Source organism: Platalea leucorodia (assembly GCF_965183815.1).
Source record: "Platalea leucorodia genome assembly, chromosome: W".
NCBI classification, from domain to species: Eukaryota; Metazoa; Chordata; class Aves; order Pelecaniformes; family Threskiornithidae; genus Platalea; species Platalea leucorodia.
The window spans coordinates 24,730,206-24,745,502 of record NC_138859.1 but is presented as its reverse complement, the minus strand read 5'-3'; the positions used below and the strand labels follow the sequence as shown (position 1 = coordinate 24,745,502).

At 44.0% G+C, this 15,297-nt stretch overlaps 1 pseudogene across 1 annotated transcript in view; it reads right to left on the bottom strand.

The window, feature by feature from the left end:
- Window positions 1-15,297, bottom strand: part of LOC309601526 (dymeclin-like) — a 233,992-nt pseudogene that overhangs the window by 141,264 nt on the left and 77,431 nt on the right. Inside the window, exon 10 of the transcript in view lies at window positions 14,096-14,270. The product of the transcript in view is annotated as a dymeclin-like (transcript). The remainder of the gene's footprint in view (window positions 1-14,095; window positions 14,271-15,297) is intronic.

The following is a 15,297-nucleotide window of genomic DNA, read 5'->3' as shown; positions in this document are numbered from 1 at the left end:
AATGAGATTTCCAGCCATACCAGTTACCGTAGGCTCTGAAAGCTTTAGTTCCCCTCTAGACTATGGGAAAATAAAATTGTTAAACAAGATTTTCACCAGTTCAAGCAGGAAAACAATTGTTTCTAACCATTTGTGCTACCACAAGCCTGGTCTGAAAGGACTTTCCTCATCAAATATAGCCAAGCATATTGCAGCTGAGGTTCACAAAGGCATTTTGAGACCTGAAACCCAAATCCCATTTTGGTGTGTGGAGATAATCCCAGAAAAGAACCAGTTTGGGTTGGGTTAAGACTAGAAAAGGCCTGTTTTTCCAGTTCTAGATAATATGCAGCCAAACAGAACTGACATTATAATGAGAGTTCAGCCCAAGGTCTTGCAACATTTCCACCAGGATGAACAGCTTAAGCCAAAGTCTTGCAATAATAATGAAAATGAGATTTCATTGCAACAGCAACCATACCTGAATGCTAGTCTAAAGTTAATCCAGATGCAAACGTTGTCTCTACCAACTGAAAATTAGCTTTCCACTGGCTCAGTACAACGTGGCTTCCCCAGGCTGCAGAAATAGGCCTAAATTGCAAAATACCTTGGAAAAGGAACTGGAGAAAACTCTCAATTCCAAGTTAGCGGATGAGATGCAGAATTCATTCCAAGAAGCTTCTAGACACCTAAAGACTTGCTGATTTTTCAAAACAGGCCGAGTGCAGCAGGATGAATCATGTGAAACCTATTCTGGTGAGCAGCCAGGACACAGAGTGCTTCACAAGCCTCTGAAGTTACCAGAATGTTCTCTTACTATCAATGAGTCCCAAAACAGTTGGAACATATTAAAACACACAACAGTTTCTATTAAAACCAATGAGATAGATTGATCTAAATGCTGCAGGCCACAAAACCTTCTGACAGATGCATTGGCCAGGACCAAGACAATACTACAACAAAAGCAGAGGGAAAAAATATTTACTCATTGCAAGCATCCTTCCTTTACCATTTCAAAGGATCCTTCACAAACCTCTCTCTCCAGTTGCAACTGGAGTCGATGCCTTTGTGTTTTGTGAATATAGGTCTTGAGAGTAAAGACCAGGTTTTCCCTAGAATATCTACTTAGCATATACCAAAAAACATTAGTCCTTTTCCTTGGATGGGGAAAAACGGAGGCAAATGTCACTGCATTAGTCCACTGTTCCAATTATTTCCATCTCCAATATTTATACTGCATGTAGCTTTGCACTGCATAAGCTGAAAGTCATTTCCAAGTTCAAGCGTTATGATAAGCTGCATATAGCAGGAAGCAATATAAAACTACCGAAGAATTGCATTTACAACTTGACTTTGCAGGGAGAACAACAAAAGCCTTTCTGAAGGTAACCAGTGGAACAACTTCTGAGTTTTTAAGACAGCTCCCAAATACCTGTGTATTCCTTCAGAATGGCCCAACATATCTCCCCTGTCTACGCACATTAATATTAGGTCAAACTGTAGTTGAAAAAGTGCATTCATGTTCCTTAAGTGCTCCAAGTCCTAAAAGTGTGTTGCTACAAACTACTTTAAAAAAGGATATCTTGATTCTGACACTGAGACATTATAGACCTTTCCCTATGAGCCGATACGTGAAAGTACTCTTACTGAGATTTCAGAGTAGCTACTGAAATCATTCTCACTCTGAAAAGTGATTTGGCTCTCCAGATCACTGCATTCACTCTTCCTGCCCCAAACACACCTTGAAAGCTTTCGAAATCCCTTCCCATCTCCACTCCCCTAGCCACGTTTTTGTTTCCACTCCTCTTTCAGACTTCTCTCCATCTACATACCAGACCAAACTAGAGGCAAATGGCAACTTAACTCTCTCTACCTGCCATTTCCAGATGAAAACTGAATCAATTCATACAGTTTCCATAACTCTTCCTCCTCTGAACACTTCTTCCTTTGTATACTGACTGCTGAGGTACACACACCTTTAGGACAAGTATTACTGTTCTCAGAACAAAAACTATTTGACAAGCCACCACTTAAATAAAAAAGTCAGAATATAAGATTAAATTAAAATTTTAATTATATTAAAATTTATCTAGAATTGTAACCAAAATGCATTTCTACACTTTTATGTTATGCACATACATTAAAACTTTTATATCTATCTTCTTATGCACTGGCATTGTCCAGCCATGTACTAAGAAGACAATAACTGCTGAAGACATGTAAGAAACAAAACAAAGGATACTATTCAACCTCTGTAGACAGTTAATAAGACATGGCCCTGGAAGAAGGAAAAAGATGGCAATATAAATCAGCCAGACTAGAAAATACCAAGATAAGCACGAAGGGAGTAAAACCGCTGATAAGACCAAACAGAATCACTTGAATTACAAGTGAACTATCCTAATTAACATAGTAAAAACCACACCTCCAGCAATGAAGCCCCTGGCCCAAGCAAAGACCCCTACCCACTGAGCATGCTCTGTAAATTTAAAACACACTGTACCTTTAAGTAGGAGACAAGGCTTGCAAGAACCAATAGAAGCAAGAATGAAAATGCAGAATTGTAAAACACTGATAACAGATACTCAGAATGTATAAAATGTCACCATATGTTAACCAAGATGTGCTTGATTTGTGGGAAACCACCAAGCACCCAGGATTGCGCAAACCTGAAATAAATAAGCAATGTCTCTCCTGAGTGTGTGACGATTGACTTATTGCACACTGGGTTAACAAATCCGCTTTTCAGACAACATAACCACTTCTTTTTGTATTGCTGGCCCTTTTATTCATAGTCATTAAACTATCATTACTGGACTACTACTAACACTCCTCCATCAGGAGCAGCTTTTAACTGGCAAGACACAGCCACCATTAAAAAATTACTTTTAATCCCAAAACAAGGGGCAGGTAAAAACAGACACTGAAAATTGCAGGTGCTGTATTCAGTCCAAAGTCACGAACAGTTTCCCCAGCAGAGAGTTTTAAAATAGCTTGTCTTTAGTATACAACAAAATACAAGACCACATAGCCACACGAGTAACCTGCTTAAGCCAAATTTATACCACAGGAAAAAATACTGCTGTACCATCAGTTAATATAAATACATCATCACATACATTATTTCAGTCCAGACATGTTGAACAGCAACAAAATGCACAGCATACAGCAGTGCTGCACAGCTCAGCAGGCAAAGCAAACATATTCAACAGAAATAGCTTATTTCTTACAAGCAGATATCTCACTGGCATTTTTACCTGCAATATGGGTGTTAACTGCTCTTACAAACAGAAGAAGGCTCAACATTCTCCCATTCACAGACCACGACACTATGCTTATGAAAAAATTTGCTAATTGCCCCCTATTTCACCAGTCCCACCACTTCCTGGAGAATCCTTCCAAGTACTTTCAATAAGATAGCCAAATTCCAGATGTGAACATCCCTAACAGCATCGGATATTTAACCCAATTATTTTATAAAATTATACAAAGTGACATGCTGTAAGTTATGGAAGACACACAAACATTCTATTCATTCTACCAATCAGACTGTTATTATAAGAGCAAAAAAGACGCATTGCCTTACTAATGATAAAGCATTATAAAGCACAACAGAAGATGAAGGTATTTATATATAACTGACAGAAGTAGATTCATACACAAATAAGGAAGCAAGCTGAGACGTTATCTATTACAACAGTTAACACAAACACACTGAATCAATTTACAAATTAAACTGAAGTTACAAAAGAGCAAAGACACATTTCAAAAACCCCTAGAAAATGTCACAGAACAGCTGCTAGTGATGCTTCCTGGGCACCAAAACCGGGAAGTATTAAAACAGGGGAAAACACAGCAAATGTGATGCACTGAGTGCAGTGAAACAGGAACAACCTGCAAAACCCCTAAAAGTTTAAGATGAGCACTCAGCTGACTGCTGACCTGATCTCTCATATAGCACAGACTATTATACTTCACACAACTGCCTCTGTATGAAGAGGCCACTAACTTATGCCATATTCCTCCAAAATGTCATCCACCCTCATTCAAAGATATCCATAGAGAGCACTGGTTTGCCTCTGAATTAATTACCGTAACTGTTTTTCTCCCATATCTCTAAGGTGTGAGATTCAACCTCCAGGCTTTAGTTCTTATCACACCCCTCTGGAAGTGCAGAGTCCTTTCTGTTCAAGGCTTTCCCCTTGTGAAGGCACATACACATCCTGATGCTTCTCAAGCTCTTTTCTGACCAACTGAGCTAAGTTAGCTTTCTAAGCCTCTCACAGTTTTGCTGTTAATTTTAAAGCAAAAAAAAAAAAAAAAAGTTTCTCTATACTCTCTCCATTTTTCAATATCCTGTAAATATCTTATGAAGTATGGTAGTACACCACCAGAATAGTATGCAGCATGTTAGCACCACTCTTGCAGTTGCTATATAGGGAAGGAAATAACCAGCTCCGTTACTCCTGCCCCTTTGTCTTGTTTACAAGCCCAAGACTGAATTAGCCTTTTTCACCACAGGGTTGTAATTAGGAGATAGTGATTTTTTGTCCAGTAACCCTCCCACCCCCCAATCCTTTCTGCATCTGGCTCAGCTTGCGTTATTAAGCAATTAAAACTGCTCTTCCCAGTTGGCTACTACTCATCCTTACCTACCAGCCTACTAAAAACATGAGGATTGGACAAAGATGTCAGTAATGTGTCAGCAATGATCACAAAAAGCAACAGTATGCATGAAGAGTAAAATGAGAGCAGATCGTTTCAAATTCCGGTATAAAAAAAAAATAAATCAAACATGCTGTTGACTTTTCAGTGACACTTTTCTCAATTTTCTCAGCTTTTCCCTGAAGTGTTTAATGCTGCTGATTATTTCTGTGATTCTGGGATTTTCAGATTTTTTTTTTTAAGAGGGAGGACAGATAGGTGATAATATATGAAAATATCCCACATTGCAGAGCATCTGAGTACCTGCATCTGTAGTTGTTTTGACACACGCACCTAATGCTTTTTCGGGAAGTTCTACAATATATCAGACATCATAATTACAAAACAATACACATACCTAACCTTTATTTCTCTAAAGTAAATCAATATGGTTAGCAGCTGTGAAACTTGTCATATCACATACTAACAGCCCAGAAAATTAAATATGACCATTTGTTCACAGAATTCATGCAAAATGACTCAGCCCTCACCTAGATAATCTGCAGCGGACTACACAGGAGTTAAGTCTTGAATCAATTCAATATCAATCATCTCACCCAAGTTTGCCAACAGTGGCGTCTATTAACTCTGATTTTAGCAATGCATCTGCTAGAACTTGGACCAAGACCAAACAAACAGGCAAGGGATCTAATTATCTGGCAAAATTTCAAATATTAAAATGGAAAGGGTTCTCTATTCCATTACCAATTCCCCTAGACATCTTATGAAAGGAATGTTTTTTAATATGTAAGATTTGTTAAAGTGGTTTGTGACATTACTAAACGTAGTGGGGAGCATAAGCTAATTTATAACCTACAAAAACTGTACCAGGTGTCTGTTATATTGGCTATGAACCACAATCCTATTTAAAGCAGCTAAAAAGTCACTACAGTTGCATTTCTATAAAATCTGTCAGCTGCTCCTTGAGGAGTTTCAGTCTCAGGTCAATCCTGTAAAACATTTGGCATATTAGTCAAGTTATAGCTCATTTTGTTAACTATTATCCCTATATGCACAGAGTAAGCTTGTGTAACTTTTTGGCCTGAATATCTAAAAAAGAAAAATAAAATAATGAATAGAATGATATCTGCTACCAGTTTCTTTACACCATGCCCAGAGGCTAGCAGGTTTGACCTGAATCAGAGAGTGGCACTGAAAAAGAGGGAATCAAAGACAGCCTGGTAGCTTCAACAGTACTATCTTTTACTGCAGTGACATGTTTAGCATCATACTCCTGAGATGAAAAAATAAGAGAGAGTAAGTGAGCCAGAACTGGTGAATAAGTGAGCCAGAATCTACTGCCCCCACCACAGAACAGGGGACACTGGCAGCTGGTGACACCCTAGCTTCCAGGACGAACCCGTCACAATGAGTTGTCCTGGTTTCAGCTGGGATAGAGTTAATTTTCTTCCTAGTAGCTGGGATAGTGCTGTGGTTTGGATTTAGGATGAGAAGAATGTTGATAACACACTGATGTTTTAGTTGTTGCTAAGTAGTGCTCACACCAGTCAAGGACTTTTCAGCTTCCCATGCTCTGCCAGGTGCACGAGATGCTGGGAGGGGGCACAGCCAGGACAGCTGACCCAGACTGGCCAAAGGGCTATTCCATACCATATGATGTCATGCTCAGTATACAAACTGGGGGAGTTGGCCGGGGGACAGTGATTGCTGCTCGGGGACATGCTGGGCATCAATCGGCGGGTGGTGAGCAATTGCATTGTGCATCACTTGTACATTATTATTGTATTAGTATTATTTTATTATTACTATTACTACTATTCCATTTTATTTTACTACAATTATTAAACTGTTCTTATCTCAACCCACGAGTTTTCTCACTTTCACCCTTCCGATTCTCTCCCCCATCCCACCGGTGGGGGGGGGCGTGAGCGAACAGCTGTGTGGTGCTTAGTTGCTGGCTGGGGTTAAACCACGACAGTCCTTTTTGGCACCCAATGTGGGGCTCGAAGGGTTCGAGATAATAACAGATTAACCAGAGTGTATTAAGAAATTTGTATCTGTTAACAGTTGCCGGTCATAATTTTGATTCATCTGTTCTTGATATTAGTCTACCTGATCCGCACCATGCTCTTGTTTTTGCAGTACGTGTTAAAGGTTGGTGTTGGGTTTTGCAGTTTGCTGTGCTCTGCAGTCATTAGTGATGTTTTGCCTGGGAGATTTGTTATTAAAACACTGACCTTGAGCTTTATCTGATATTTGGGTTCTGTAGTGAAGCCATTACTGTACTTCGGGTACCACCTCATGGAGCATAGAATCATAGAAAGTCCTGAGTTGGAAGGGACCCACAAGGATCATCGAGTCCAACTCCTGTCCCTCCATAGGACAACCCCAAAAATCACACCATATGTCTGAGGGCATTGTCCAAATGCTTCTTAAATGTTGTCAGGCTTGGCACCGTGACTACCTCCCAGGGGAGCCTGTTCCAGTGCTCCACCACCCTTTGGGTGAAGAACCTTTTCCTAATGTCCAACCTAAACCTCCCCTGGCATGTCTTCCTGACGTTCCCTCGGGTTCTATCATTGGTCATCAGGGAGAAGAGATCAGCGCCTGCCCCTCCTCCTTCCCTTGTGAGGAAGCTGTAGACCACGATGAGGTCTCCCCTCAGTCTCCTCCAGGCTGAACAGACTAAGTGACTTCAGCCGCTCCTCATACGGCTTCCCCTCTAAACCCTTCACCATCTTCGTGGCTCTCCTCTGGACACTCTCTAGTAGCTTCGTATCCTTTTTGTACTGTGGCGCCCAAAACTGCACACAGTACTCAAGAGGAGGCCGCACCAGTGCAGAGCAGAGCGGGACAATCACCTCCCTCGACCGGCTAGCAATACAGTGCTTGATGCACCCCAGGACACGGTTGGCCCTCCTGGCTGCCAGGGCACACTGTTGGCTCACGTTCAACTTGCCGTCAACCAGAACCCCCAGATCCCTCTCCGCGGGGCTGCTCTCCAGCCTCTCGTTCCCCAGTCTGTATGTACATCCAGGGCTGCCACGTCCCAGGTGTAAAATCCGGCACTTGCCCTTGTTAAACTTCATAGGGTTGGTGATTGCCCAGCTCTCTAATTTGTCCAGATCTCTCTGCGGGGCCTCTCTGCCCTCGAGAGTGTCAACGGCTCCTCCCAGTTTTGTGTCATCGGCAAACTTTGATAACAAACCATCCAGTCCTGCGTCCAAGTCATTTATGAAGATATTGAAGAGCACTGGCCCCAAGATGGATCCCTGCGGAACCCCGCTAGTGACTGGTCACCAGCCCGATGTAACCCCATTCACTATAACCCTTTGAGCCCGACTCGTCAGCCAACTGCTCACCCATTGCATTCTGTGTTTATCCAGCTGTATGCTGGACATTTTGTCCAGGAGGATACTGTGAGAGACAGTCTCGAAGGCTTTACCGAAGTCCAAAAAGACTACATCGACTGGCTTCCCTTGGTCAACTAGGTGGGTAACCTTGTCATAGAAGGAAATAAAGTTTGTCAAGCAGTCCTCTGAGAAGTTTTTTATGGCGGAAATACAGAATGGTACCGTCGCTACTTTCTTCTATGATGTTCCCTCCTTCATTACAATAACTTTTCAGTATCTTCAACATCCTTGGGTAGTTAAGATATATCCATTGGTAGTTCTTGGGAATACTGTTTCAGTTTTGTCTAAGGTTAATAAGCAGTTTAAGAATATCATCCAGAGATCTGCCCCAAGGCTGGATAGTTATGAGTGGCAGGGTGTGTGGGAGAGCATGGGCAAACGCCTGGGACGGTGGGCCCTTCCAGTGTTTTGGAACTTCACCCCTGAACAAGTGCAGAATCCTGAAAAACTAGTAGAACATTTGGGAAAAGTATGCTGTCACCCTGGCAATTCAAGGGAGACACAAATCACCGCAATGTGCTGGGGCCTGGCCCATGCCTACCAAGCCCTATTCAACACTATTCAGAACCCTCAAGGGGAAGAGAAGGTCTCTGGATCTGACAACAAAATGACAGGCGCTGCGGCTACGCCAGCCCCCGCAACAGGCACTGCGGCTGAACCAGAGAACCAACCCGTGCCAGTATCAGTCACCCCTATACACAAGAAAAAATACACAAGAAAATCAACTCGTTTAGTAAGGGCTGATGATGAACCAGGGCCATCAAGAGAGCAGGAGGAGGAAGAGGCAGAACCCACAAATGAGATGGTAACAACCCGATCTCTGTCCCTGAGTGAGCTGCGAGATATGCGAAAAGATTTCGGTTGTCGTCCAGGCGAGCACATCGTCACCTGGATGCTCCGATGCTGGGATAATGGGGCCAGTAGCCTGGAATTAGAGGGTAGGGAAGCCAAGCAGCTGGGATCCCTTTCTAGGGAAGGGGGCATTGACAAAGCAATTGGAAAAGGGGCACAAGCCCTCAGCCTCTGGAGGTGACTCCTGTCAGGCGTGAAGGAAAGGTATCCCTTCAAGGAAGATGTTATATGTCACCCAGGCAAGTGGACCACCATGGAGAGAGGTATCTAGTACCTGGGGGAATTAGCTGTGCTGGAGATGATTTATAATGACCTGGACAATGAGCAGTTATCCAAAGATCCAGATGAAGTCCAGTGCACACGAATCATGTGGTGGAAGTTTGTACGGAGCGCACCACCATCGTATGCAAACTCATTGGCAATAATGACCTGGAAAGATGAAGAGGAACCAACAGTGGATGAAATGGCTGGCCAACTCCGACAATACAAAGAAAGTCTCTCTTCCTCCCTACGGGCCTGCATCTTGGCTGTGGAGAAACTGCCAGACATGCTAGCTAAGAAATTATCCCAGGAGTTCCAGCGATTCAAAGAGGACATGTCCTACTCCTCACCTGTATGGACCAGTATCTCAGCTATGAGGAGTAAGCATCCCTCTCTTCAAGAGAGAAGATACAGTGGATACACACCACGGACCACCCTGTGGTTTTATCTGCATGACCACGGAGAGGACATGAGGAAGTGGGATGGAAAATCTACCTCGACCCTAGAGGCACAGGTACGTGAGTCTCAAGGAAAAACAATCGCAAAAGGTCGTTCTCCCAGGAAAATTGCTGCTCCAGTTTCCAGAGAGCAGGTCCCCAGACAGAGCAGAAGGGCTGATTTTGCTTCCGATCCTAAGAAAGGGACTTTTGATTCGCATTTACAAGAAGTGAGTAACGAATGCTATGAGCAGGACTAGAGGGGCCCTGCCTCCAGCCACGTGGAGGAAAGGGACAATCGGGTATACTGGACTGTGTGGATTTGATGGCCTGGCACATCAGCCCCACAGGAGTATAAGGCTTTAGTAGACACCGGTGCACAGGGTCCCCTCATGCCATCAAGCTATGAAGGGGCAGAACCCATCTGTATTTCTGGAGTGACAGGGGGATCCCAACAGCTGACTGTATTGGAGGCTGACGTGACCTTAACCGGGAAGGAGTGGTAGAAGCATCCCATTGTGACTGGCCCAGAGGCTTCATGGCATATCCTTGGCATAGACTACCTCAGGAGAGGGTATTTCAAGGACCCAAAAGGGTACCGGTGGGCTTTTGGCATAGCTGCCTTGGAGACGGAGGAAATTAAACAGCTGTCTACCCTGCCTGGTCTCTCAAAGGACCCTTCTGTTGTGGGGTTGCTGAGGGTCAAAGAACAACAGGTGCCAATTGCTACCACAATGGTGCACCGATGGCAATATCGCACCAACAGAGACTCCCTGATTCCCATCCACAAGTTGATTCGTCAACTGGAGAGCCAAGGAGTGATCAGCAAGACTCGCTCACCTTTTAACAGTCCCATATGGCCAGTTCAAAAGTCTAATGGAGAGTGGAGACTAACAGTAGACTACTGGGGCCTGAACGAAGTCACGCCACCACTGAGTGCTGCCGTGCCAGACATGCTAGAACTTCAATACGAACTGGAGTCAAAGGCAGCCAAGTGGTATGCCACCACTGACATCGCTAATGCATTTTTCTCAATCCCTTTGGCGGCAGAGTGCAGGCCACAGTTTGCCTTCACTTGGAGGGGCGTCCAGTACACCTGGAATCGACTGCTCCAGGGGTGGAAACACAGCCCCACCATTTGCCATGGACTGATCCAGACTGCACTGGAACAGGGTGGGGCTCCGAAACACCTGCAATACATTGATGACATCATCGTACAGGGCAACACAGCAGAAGAGGGTTTTGAGAAAGGGAAGCAAATAGTCCAAATCCTTCTGGAGGCTGGCTTTGCCATAAAACAAAGTAAGGTCAAGGGACCTGCACAGGAAATACAGTTTTTAGGAATAAAATGGCAAGATGGGCGTCGTCAGATCCCAATGGATGTAAACAACAAAATAACACCCATGTCTCCACCAACCAGCAAAAAGGAAACACAAGCTTTCTTGGGTGTTGTGGGTTTTTGGAGAATGCGTATTCCAAATTACAGTCTCATCGTAAGCCCTCTCTATCAAGTGACCCGAAAGAAGAACGATTTCAAATGGGGCCCTGAGCAACGACAAGCCTTTGAACAAATTAAACAGGAGATAGCTCATGCAGTCGCCCTTGGGCCAGTCCGGGCAGGACAAGATGTAAAAAATGTGCTCTACGCTGCAGCCGGGGAGAATGGTCCTACCTGGAGCCTCTGGCAGAAAGCACCGGGGGAGACTCGAGGTCGACCCCTGGGGTTTTAGAGTCAGGGATACAGAGGATCCAAAGCCCACTATACTCCAACTGAAAAAGAGATATTGGCAGCATATGAAGGGGTTCGAGCTGCTTCAGAAGTGGTTGGTACTGAAGCACAGCTCCTCCTGGCACCCCGACTGCCAGTGCTGGGCTGGATGTTCAAAGGGAGGGTCCCCCGTACACATCACGCCACTGATGCTACATGGAGTAAGTGGGTCGCACTCATCACACAACGGGCTCGAATAGGAAACCCCAGTCACCCAGGAATCTTGGAAGTGATCAAGGACTGGCCAGAAGGCAAAGATTTCAGAATATCGCCAGAGGAGGAGGTGACGCATGCTGAGGAGGCCCCACTGTATAATAAACTACCAGAAAATGAGAAGCAATATGCCCTGTTCACTGATGGGTCCTGTCATCTTGTGGGGAAGCATCGGAGGTGGAAAGCTGCTGTATGGAGTCCTGTACGATAAGTTGCAGAAACTGCTGAAGGAGAAGGTGAATCGAGTCAGTTTGCAGAGGCGAAAGCCATCCAGCTGGCTTTGGATATTGCTGAACGAGAAAAGTGGCCAATGCTCTATCTTTATACTGACTCATGGATGGTGGCAAATGCCCTGTGGGGCTGGTTACAGCAATGGAAGCAGAGCAACTGGCAGCGCAGAGGCAAACCCATCTGGGCTGCCGCATTGTGGCAAGATATTGCTGCCCGGATAGAGAACCTGGTTGTAAAAGTAGGTCACGTAGATGCTCACATACCCAAGAGTTGGGCCACTGAAGAACATCAAAACAATCATCAGGTGGATCAGGCTGCTAAGATTGAAGTGGCTCAGGTGGATCTGGACTGGCAACATAAGGGAGAATTATTCCTAGCTCAGTGGGCCCATGACACCTCAGGCCATCAAGGAAGAGATGCAACCTATAGATGGGCTCGTGATCGAGGGGTGGACTTGACCATGGACACTATTGCACAGGTTATCCATGAATGCGAAACATGCGCTGCAATCAAGCAAGCCAAGTGGTTCAAGCCTCTCTGGTATGGAGGACGATGGCTGAAATATCAATATGGGGAGGCCTGGCAGATTGATTAGATCACACTCCCACAAACCCGCCAAGGCAAGCGCCATGTGCTTACAATAGTGGAAGCAACCACCGGATGGCTGGAAACATATCCCATGCCCCATGCCACTGCCTGGAACACTGTCCTGGGCCTTGAAAAGCAAGTCCTATGGCGACATGGCACCCCAGAAAGAATTGAGTCAGACAATGGGACTCATTTCCAAAACAGCCTCATAGACACCTGGGCCAAAGAGCATGGCATTGAGTGGGTATATCACATCCCCTATCATGTACCAGCCTCTGGGAAAATCAAACGATACAGTGGACTGTTAAAGACTACACTGAGAGCAATGGGTGGTGGGACATTCAAACATTGGGATACACATTCAGCAAAGGCCACCTGGTTAGTCAACACCAGGGGATCTGCCAATCGAGCTGGCCCTGCCCAGTCAAGACTTTTACATACTGTAGAGGGGGATAAAGTCCCTGTAGTGCACCTAAAAAATATGATGGGGAAGACAGTCTGGGTTACTCCTGCCTCAGGCAGAGGTAAACCCATTCGTGGGATTGCTTTTGCTCAAAGACCTGGGTGCACTTGGTGGGTGATGCGGGAGAATGGGGAAGTCCGATGTGTACCTCGAGGGGATTTGATTTTGGGTGAAGATAGCCAATGAACTGAATCGTATAATGTTAGTTGCTATATAATACTGGATGTCATCACTTCTGTGATCACTATGTGCCATATCAACAGTATACAGTAAGAATCACCCAAATTAATGAAGAATGAACTTTGAGGAAACCGAGCAAAGTGCAGTGGTGATGGAACCAGAACTGGCTTCAGCATGCAACAGTCCAACACCAGACACCATCTCTCCTGCCCTGAAAGACTGTTATGACAGATGAAGCCCAAAGTCATGGACTAAATGAACTCAACAAACATTTTAGAGGGATGGCCCATAGACTAAGGAAATTATATGTATGTGTGTGTGTGTGTATATATATATATCTATATCAAAAGACTGGAAAAGTGGAAGTGATTAATTGGAATGTATTGGAAAGTGTAAGACCTGGGCATGACGTATATGGTATGGAATAAGGGGTGGATATTGTCCTGGTTTCAGCTGGGATAGAGTTAATTTTTCTTCCTAGTAGCTGGTATAGTGCTGTGGTTTGGATTTAGGATGAGAATAATGTTGATAACACACTGATGTTTTAGTTGTTGCTAAGTAGTGCTCACACTAGTCAAGGACTTTTCAGCTTCCCATGCTCTGCCCGGTGCCCAAGAAGCTGGGAGGGGGCACAGCCAGGACAGCTGACCCAGACTGGCCAAAGGGCTATTCCGTACCACATGACATCGTGCCCAGTATATAAACTGGTGAGAGTTGGCCGGGGGGCAGCGATCACTGCTCGGGCACAGGCTGGGCATCAGTCAGCAGGTGGTGTGTAGTGCATAGTGTATCATTTGCTTTGTTTATTATTACTATGTTATTATTATTATTATTATTATTACTACTATTACTACTATTCCATTTTATTTTACTTCAGTTATTAACCTGTCTTTATCTCAACCCATGAGTTTTCTCCCTTTCACCCTTCTGATTCTCTCCCCCATGCCACTGGGGTGGGGGGAGTGAGTGAGCAGCTGTGTGGTGCTTAGTTGCTGGCTGGGGTTAAACCACGACATGAGTATAAGCTAAGCAGAGCAATACTTACAAGATTTTCTATGTCTGTTCATGCCAACACATATGTCTGTACATTGCTGTTTTGATGCAGAAGCATGTATAGAATAAGAGTCACTTGATCAGATTTCTGCTGCTCACACAAAGCTGTGTATAAACTGTTAAAATTAATCTGGAAAGTGTGTGGATTTGATGATGAAAAAGCAGTGCTATCTGAAAGAAAGAAAGAAAAACCCCTATCTTTAACAAATACATTTACCATCCAGCTATTCGTTAACTTTATAAAACCTCTCAGTGAAATATTTTATATGGACACCACAGTAAGGAGGAAACAAAATTCATCCATGACTGTTACAACCAATGGTCATAAACCTTAATAGGGTCTCATGAAGCTTCAGTTGTGCCAAAAAGCTGAGGTTGTCCTCCCACATGAGCTCCAGTAAGACCCCTGCATCTGCACAAGGCATTCATCTTTTTTCATAAAGCTATTGTGTTTGTCCAAATGGCTTCCACTGTTTGAAAGGAAGGCAATCCCAGGGCAGCTACAGTGTCTTCTCTGGAACTGATGTACTGATGATTCATGTGTTTCCAAACCATGCACCCCAAACTTCCAGGTTTAGTTCACTGTCATCAAGGTGGAGTATCTCCTATCCATTTGTTGGCATGAAGGGCAGATGCGCATAGGTCAAGACTATCAGTATGTTTTTGGTGAAACACAGGTGTTGTCAGGACTTTAAAGATGCATGTGTGGTGGGGAGTTTTTGTTGGGTTAATTGAAGTGATTTAAAACACCACATCATATAGTCTAATATCTCTCAAATTAACAACAGCTTGTTCATGTTCACAATATAATCTATGCCAGAGCTGGAAGGGAGAATAAAACAGATTTTTGTTCACAAAACCTTTTCACAAGAAGCTTTACCAGTTTCAACAAAAATGTCCATCAGCACAGATCTCTAACATCTAGGAATTTCCAATGGAAATGGAAAAAGCAAGTGTGACAGTCAGAAAGCCAGATTAATGTCCTTACTCAGCCTCCAGATCTCCTTAAGTCAGAGATTTTGCCCCCCCCCCTTTTTTTTTTTTTTTTTTTACACAAAAAAACCTTTGAGAGTGCAAGGTTTTCATAGAATCATAGAATCGTTAAGGTTGGAAAAGACCCTTAAGATCATCGAGTCCAACAGTTAACCTATCACTGCCAAGTCTACAGTCTACCACTAAACCATGTCCTCAAGC